Source organism: Globicephala melas, chromosome 17, assembly GCF_963455315.2.
Source record: "Globicephala melas chromosome 17, mGloMel1.2, whole genome shotgun sequence".
In the NCBI taxonomy this organism is placed as follows: Eukaryota; Metazoa; Chordata; class Mammalia; order Artiodactyla; family Delphinidae; genus Globicephala; species Globicephala melas.
Window position 1 is genome coordinate 64,860,813 of NC_083330.1, and position 8,747 is coordinate 64,869,559.

The window sequence follows — 8,747 nt, forward strand, 5'->3', positions numbered from 1 at the left end:
ACAAAAAACCCAGATCCACACAGGTTGAGAGCTTTGCCTAAGTCTCACCAGTCACGGGCAGAGCTGAGAGTAAACACAGGAGCCCCTGCTGACCTGGGGTCTCCTCTGCCACGTTGTAGGGTCTTGGTCACATCAAGCCACAGTCTTAGCTGCTCATGGCACTGCCTGTGCTGCTTTCTGCTTCTGGTTTATACATTAATATTCGCAAAAGCTGCTGGGTTTTCATGAAACCAGCCTGCTCTCAGTCTAAAACACACCTCCCATGGTTTAGCTATTATCCTGTGCCAGTTCTCTGTGAAAAGGCTCTGCAATGGTTGAACGGGTTTAACAAGGCCTTCAGAGGTTTTAAGAATCTTCAGAATGGACCGAGAAGATCATGTGATGGTTTCAGCATTTCTACAAAGTTAGGGGAATAGCAGTTTGTGGAAACAGGGAAGGGCCCAGATCATCCGTTCCAAGTCCATATATAACAGTGTAATTTAGACTTTGGTAAGTATTTTTGTAAAACCCCGATTTCCGGAGGAATCAAGACTTCCCCAAATTATCTAAGCAAGTAAAGGAAAATCAGGTTTTTTCCCTCTCTCTCTCTTTTTTTCTTAACTAGAATTAATCACTAATGGTCCTACTTTTCCTATTTTTTTTTTCCCCCTCATATGTAAGGTCATGAAGAGGAAATTATGCTAGGGGTCAGGAGGCCTGGGTCCTAAATTCTACGCTGATATTAAATGGCCACGTGCCCCAGCATCAGTCTCCCATCTGTAACCTACGAAGGCACGCTCTAAGCAGCCGGCCTGCAGTGTAGTACAGAAATCTAGGTCCTGGGGTCAAGCAGACTATGTTTTAATCCTAGCTCTACCCCTTGAACCAGTTATTTAAATTTCTCTGAGCCCCACTTTCCTCATCTGTAAAACCTGTCTCAGAGGCATTAATGAGAATTAACAAAATGGATGTAAAACACTGAGTACAACCCTGGTACAAAGCAACAGGTAAATAAATGGTAGTTGTTGTAGTTCCTGTCAGTTTAGATAATCTGGGCCTTTGAACTGGACTGTATGAACATATCTAATGAATAGCCCTTGCCTTCAATAATCATGGATTTATTGTCCAGACAGAATGATTGAGGAAACATCATGCAGCTGATTGATAAGCTCATCACAATTCAATTTTCAAATGCATGAATTTTTCTAGCTTTGAGGAGCTATTCACACAGTGCCTTAAAAAAAAAAAAAAAAGTCAACCAGAGCAGCTTTAAATAGGCCAGTTCTTGACTGTTAGTGGAAAAGGAAGTCAGGGCAAATGGGAATAAATAACATCAACAAATAATTATTATTTTAGTGTATGCCTTTGACTTTTAGGGTGGAACATTTTACCCAAATGTGTCCCCCTGATTTTTCACTAAATACCATCCCAGGCTCTTCCTTTGCTGCAGGGAAACTGCCCAGAGTTAAGTAGTAAGAGGCCAGAGGAGACGTGATGAACCCAGGCTGTAGTTTGTAAAACGGAGTCACCTGACCAATTACATCAGGGTCACCTGGGAGTTGTTAAAATGCAGATCCTCCAGCCCCAAATGAATGAGACTATCTTGGATTGGGGATTGAAAATAAGTATTTCTAATAAGCACCTTTTTTAAAAATTAATTAATTAATTTTTGGCTGTGTTGGGTCTTTGTTGCTGCACACAGGCTTTCTGTAGTTGCGGTGAGTGGGGGCTACTCTTCCTTGCGGTGCGCGGGCTTCTCATTGCGGTGGCTTCTCTTGTTGCAGAGCACGGGTTCTAGGTGCATGGGCTTCAGTAGTTGTGGCACACGTGCTCAGCAGTTGTGGCTCGTGGGCTCTAGAGCGCAGGCTCAGTAGTTGTGGCGCACAGGCTTTGTTGCTCTGCAGCATGTGGGATCTTCCCAGACCAGGGCTCGAACCCGTGTCCCCTGCATTGGCAGGTGGATTCTTAACCACTGCGCCACCAGGGAAGCCCTAACAAGCAACTTTGATGCAACCAGAACTTTGAAAACCACTGATCTTGGGCCAAGTTGTAATCGTGCAGTTATTGCCACATATTATTCATGTGTCATCTCAGTAGGATTTCTCCCTGTTTCCAGTAAAAATGCATGGTCTAGAAGGAGCAAAAGATAAGCAAACAAACCATCCTAGGAATTGTGTAGCCAAGTAATAGAGATAAAAACAAAGTATAGGGTTTCCCTGGTGGTACAGTGGTTAAGAATCCGCCTGCCAATGCAGGAGACACGGGTTCGAGCCCTGGTCTGGGAAGATCCCACATGCCGCGGAGCAACAAAGCCCGTGCACCACAACTACTGAGCCTGTGCTCTAGAGCCCGTGAGCCACAACTACTGAAGCCTGCGCACCTAGAGCCCGTGCTCCGCAATAAGAGAAGCCACTGCAATGAGAAGCCCGCACACTACAACGAAGACCCAACACAGCCAAAAATAAAATAAATACACTAAAAAAACAAACAAACAAAAAAACAGAGTATGGTGGTGTCCCAAAGCGGGGAGTGGGGTGGAGGGCTGGGGGAGGGGCAGGTCAGCCTGCTTGGGGGCACAGAAGGAGAGTTGTCAGGAAGTTCTTCCCTGAGTGGAAACTTCACCTGCACATTTTCTAGGGGATTAAGTGGGTGGACTGTACCACCGGTAAAGAGATCATGACTTGCTGAAGGCTCAGATGATGGTTAGCATTTTAGCAATAAAGTATTTTTAATTAAGGTTTAAAAAAAAGTAAAAAAGAAACTGCTGTGATAGATGGATATGTGGCAGGACAAGAGGGAAATTTAGACTGAGAATTCAGGAAAGGTCTCTCTGAGGATCTGGGACCGAGGTCTGAATATTGAGGAGGGGCCACTCCTGCAAGCAACTTGAAAAGGCGTTTTCCACAGAGGAAACAGAATGACAAAGACCTTGAGGCAGAAGAGTCTGGTGAGTGTGAGACACAGAAAGAAGGCCAACGTGGCTGCAGCATCAAGAGAAAGGGAGAGAGTGGCACAAGATCATGTTGAAGAGGCAGCGAGGGGCAGGTCATGAAGCAGATGGTTTGTGAGTGTCTGGAAGAAAAAAACCAGAATCACAAGGAGTCAGCACATAGCATGAAGAACAAATTGTCAAGGACTCTACACCATCAAATCCTCTTCACTTAAAAGAAAGATGAAGATCCCATTTAAATGTAAGCCTTTATTTCTCTCTTCATTACCTACTTGCTTGTGTATGTGATAAATACCAAATTTATATTTTTAAAAAGTGGGTGGAGTGTGGAGGTTAATGGATGGATGGGGACAGGGTACAGAAGCAGGAGGAATAACACGAACAAAGAAGAGAGATGCGAGAGCCCCTGGCACGTGTGAGGGAGTGCAACCATTCTTCACGCGGCTGGAAGGTGAGGAGTGAGGTTTGGAGGCAAGTGGACACATGTTTTCTCAGCTGTGCAGAACTACAAAGTATACCTTCCTCAGAGGAGGAAAGCCATCTCAAGTTTCTCGCATTAAAAAGCATAAACAAATCTCTAGGCTCTACTAGGAGTTGATTCTCCCCCCTTTTCCTGATTTTAAAATGCACGCACATCCTACACCAAATTCCAAGAAGACGCTGGATACAGTCAGCGTTTTGAGCCTGCTTCATTTACTCTGCAGCGCCAGTCTTTTCAATTGTGATTTATGCTCAGACTGTGATTGAGTGAACTTAGTCAATTAACTTCACTCAAACCAAAGATTTATTTTCCATAAATATCTCCATTCTTATTTTTAGGAGGTAGTATTTTAGTTCAAGTTGGTCCTATTTCATATATCTATTGCCATGTGACAAACGCTCCCCAAACTGAGTGGCTTAAAACAACCACCTTTGTATTCCACTATTCTGGAATCCAGACCGGGCTTAGCTGGACAAGCCCTCTGCTGATTTTGATGGTGGTCACTCATTGGCTGAATTCAGCTGTGGGCTGGCTGGGGGCTGGGCTCAGTTGATATGCTGGGATAGCAGGATTTCTCTCAGGCCACTTCACATACCCTCTGGCAGGGTTGCCACACTTCTTATATGGCAGTGCAGGCTGCCAAGAGCACAAAAAGCACGCTGCCACTTGTGCTACATTCCACTAGTTGAAGCTAGTCATAAGCCCAGCCCAGATTCATGGCAAAGGGCCTACACAAGGCTGTGAATGCCAAGAGGCATTGTTTCCCGGGGCCACCAATAAAACAGACTGCAATAGTTTGCTCTCTGGTCCCAGAGGGCTCACAATCGTCCCACATTCCAAGACCTCTAAGAGTCTCATCTTATTACAGCATCAATCTCAGGCTCAGGGTCCAAGGTCTTTTCATCTAATTCAGTTTGAAGTGTAGGTGAGACTCCTCAGGTATATTTTCCTCTAGATCTGAAAACCTGTGAACTTGAGGCAAACTGTTTTTCCCCACATACTGGTGAGAAAGAGACAGGATAATCACAGTAGATACTCCCATTCACCATGGAAAGGAATGGAAGGCACACAGCAGTTGCTGGTCCGTAGCAATTCTGAAATCCAGCTGGGCCTATATTACCATTTCCCCCTGCTCCAGGGACAGTTCTGATTCCTGAGAGTTATATTTTTCATTGCTCATTTGTTTTCTACATGGATGTATCTCTAGACAGTTCTGGGTGGAAAATGTATTTGTTAGATAGCTTCTTTTTTTCTTAACTCTAAAGTCTATACCCTAATTAATCATTGAACACATGCCAGGACAAAAAAAAAATGGTACAGTGTTATAATCACAAAAGTCTCTTGCGGAATGGTATTATATTCCAGCAACCATTAACGCACGTTGCTTGGCTGCTTAGGAAAAACTAATAGCCAAATAAGCAGACATCAGTGTGTACAAAGCATCGGACCCTCCAGGTGTCCTTCTCCTCTTTTCTGCCTCCCTGCCAGTCTAAGCTCCTTGCAGGCAGGTCAGTACTGTAGTCAAGAGTGTTCACTCTGCAGTCAGACTGAGTCCAAACACCAGCACTGCTACTTAGTAGAGGTGTAAAGTTGGACTAATTTTTGAGCTCTTTAAGCTTCCTCTCAGATAAAATAGAATGGTGATAGCACCTACAGGGCTGTTGTAAGGATTAAGTGGGGGTAATGCATATAGAGTGATTAGAACAATGCCCAGTGGGCACTCCATGATCATTCGCTTTTGATACGTTCTCTCTTTTTGAGTATTCCTTGAGCACACCATACTATAAGTCAGGTACTGTAGTGGGTACTAAAAATGCCCGGGGGAAGCACCTGACTCTACCCTTTCCCACAGAGTCAGGAAAGGTTTTGCTGACTCCTGAAATGAGACTTAAAAAGGATGAGCAGGAGTTTGTCAGGTGGGCAAGGAAAGGAAGGCTGCTCTACGCAGTGAGAATCTCAATCTCAATGAGGGGGTGTAGGGGCCAAGTGATGGCACCTTGGGACAACTGCAAGAGGACCCATAAAACTTGAGCACAAACAGCACAAGACTGAAGGAGTCCCGGGACAAGGGAGGCTTGTAGCCTGGAGGACATGACACAGGGGACCAGATCACAAAAGACCTAAGCATCATACTCTGGAGTTTGAACATTGTCTTGTAAGACCTACCTTCTTCAATTGGCATATGGTCTTGTCCTAGTGAGTATAAGAAGCTATAGCTTAAACACAGAGCGCTTTTTTTCGAGTGTACATTTTACTCTAAGATTCTTGGAAAAGAAACATTTTAAATTAAGACATACCAGTTCTAACATTCTCTGATCCCAGTTTCCTGAAAAGAACATCAAGAGGAGGACAGAGCATGTTACCAACGCTACTTTCTCCTCCACGTGCTCCCTCCGTGTAACCAACGTGGCAGAAAGCCTGCGTGCCTAGAGCCCGTGCTCCGCAATAAGAGAAGCCACCGCAATGAGAAGCCCGCACACTACAACGAAGACCCAACACAGCCAAAAATAAAATAAATACACTAAAAAAAAACACAAAAAAAACAGAGTATGGTGGTGTCCCAAAGCGGGGAGTGGGGTGGAGGGCTGGGGGAGGGGCGGGTCAGCCTGCTTGAGGACACAGAAGGAGAGTTGTCAGGAAGTTCTTCCCTGAGTGGAAGCTTCACCACCCTGAGAAGCGTATTAGGATCTTGTGAAGCACGCTGGAATTCTGCCAACTCCCCATCCTTGTCCCCTAATATTAGTTGTCTCCCCCCGGAACAAAGGTTAGAAGCAAAGGGTAAAAACCGTGGTGTGGCCTCATGTGCCACATTTGGTTATAAGTTCATTAAGATATCAAGTCTTACCCCCTGTACAGTCCTCACTACAACACCCCTCCATCTTCACTGTCCTTTGAGACTCTAAGTTTGTTTCCTAATTGGGCCTCAATCCATTGAATCACTCTCCTTGTATGACCCCACTTCCATAGATCAGGCATTATCACGGTCATAATCCCTTCTGGTCCTGTCAGTGCTGAAAGTGGCCTGACTGCCCTGCATGCCAAGAACTTGCCCTGGGACCAAGCAACGGGTGTAACAATGTTATTTACCAATGTGCAGAGCCACAATTTTCGAAGTTCTGTGTGTATCCTTCTCTTTTTTCTAACACCTCCTTTTTTCTGACGTTTCCACCTTTCCTTTGCTATCATCTAGTCTACACTTTGGGCTCCGAATACGTGCATCCCAACCTGGTATTCTTTTGTCTTTTCACCTGCAGTACCAATTCTGCAGCATCTGGATGCTAGAGATTTCAACATCTATTCTTTTTTCTTCAGCTTCGGTGTAATTTTGAAAATTTTACTGAAAAATAAACTCTAGATAGCAGAGAGATGGGCTATTTTTATTTGAAGCAAAATCCGTTACTGGAACTGCTACCTGGAATAAAGAAAAAGACTTTTGGAAAACAAGGCATTGAACTATTCCCATAGCAACAAGGGAATGAGGCTTTTCTACATGACCCAATAGATGTTTATAGAACCACCAACTCCTAGAGAGGGTTACAAAGCAAAGAGCACAGGATTCAGAGGCCAAAGACCTGGGTACCAGAGAACCACCTCTGTCATTCATTGTATGTGACCTTGAAGTTCTTAGAATTCAAGTTCCTTGCATATAAAATGGGGTATGGGATACCCATGTCTTCAAGGGTCAAATGAAATGATCTGTAAGAAATTTTTTGTCTAGAGAGATCTAGACAAATTATAATCCCTCTTTTTGAGCAGATAATGCTGAAGTTTAGAGGGGACAGCAACCAAAGATGAACAAGCAAGGCACACACACACACACACACACACACACACCACCAGTCTTCTGGAACATGTAAAGGGTGGGGCTTAATTCAGAGACAAAAGCCATAATAGGTGTGTGAGCCCTTGTTTCCCAATGTATTCAAAGAGCACACAAGGATCTAGCAAGGCCGAACTTCAGGCTCTGGAAGAGAAAGCTCAGTCTTTGGGCTGTGGGGCTTTTAAGGTGCATGACTGAGAGAGTACAGGTCCTTCACATGATATGACCAAGGGCTAAGGTCCAAAACTTGTGATCTCAGCAACATGATGGGGCAGAACCTTGGCTCCATCCTTACGTCATAACCCCAGCACTCATCAGTTGTCAAAATCAAGAGGTTGGAGTCAGATCTGGGGCGGGGTGGGCGGGGGGTGGTCACAGCTGCATAACACGGCAGAACTTCAGTATGCAGCCCAGGTCTGCTACCGTGGTATCTTGGTTGTGAGAGCACCAGTTCAACTAAACTGCCCCTCAGATTTCTGCCATACATTGGTTTGATTGTCTTAAGCTCTCAGCTGGAGCTAGTTTCTATGGCGTTTTTCAGAGGCTACCCTATGAGGAGTCAGTCTTGGATAAGTTAGCCCTTACTTTTCAGTGGAGTAATAAAGAACACTTCTTTTTCCGATTTAGTTCTTAACATTTTGAGAAACAAATAAACCAGGCAGTTGAAGATAAAAATACCAGCCTTGGGCTTCCCTGGTGGCACAGTGGTTGAGAGTCCCCCTGCCGATGCAGGGGACACGGGTTCGTGCCCCGGTCCGGGAAGATCCCACATGCCGCGGAGCGGCTGGGTCCGCGAGCCACGGCTGCCTGCGTACCGCAAAAAAAAAAAAAAAAAAGCAGCCTTATTGCTGATAAAGCCTAGGGTGGAAATATGGGTTAGGGGTACAGAAACAATGGGTTCCATAATTCTGCACTCCAGAACTAGGCAGACCAGCTACCAAGTCATATGCATCTTTCGTAAACCGTGGGCCTTTCTTGGCAGGAGCAAAATGTTTTCTAATAAAATTATCAAGTGGCCAATTTCTCTGCAAAGAGGCAGATCCAAAAGGGGACCCAGTAAGTGACAAGTTTCCCCCAGTCCAACCATCATAAGCAAAATATGGTAGATACATACAACCTAGGGGAGAGGAGGAGCCAGGTTAGTGATTGAGAAAGGCTAAAACTGTTAAAATAGACAGCCCATTAAGAATTTAGTGCTATGAGGGACTTCCTTGGCAGTCCAGTGGTTAAGACTCCGAGTTTCCACTGCAGGGGATGGGGATTCGATCCTGGTGGGGGAACTAATAAGATCCCGCAGGTCGTGTGGCACCGCCAAAAAATAGAAGGGAAAAAAAAAAAAAAGAACTCAGTGCTATGAGATTAAGTATCTACTTAGGAATCCAGTGTATTGTAGTCAGTCCTATTTCACATGAGAAAGGAGGTGTCTCTGAAGTATTCCATTAAATGGAGTCCCCATTTCACCCCCATGGATGTTTAGTATTAATACAACTTAAGAAAACAGTCATCCCAATGACAAA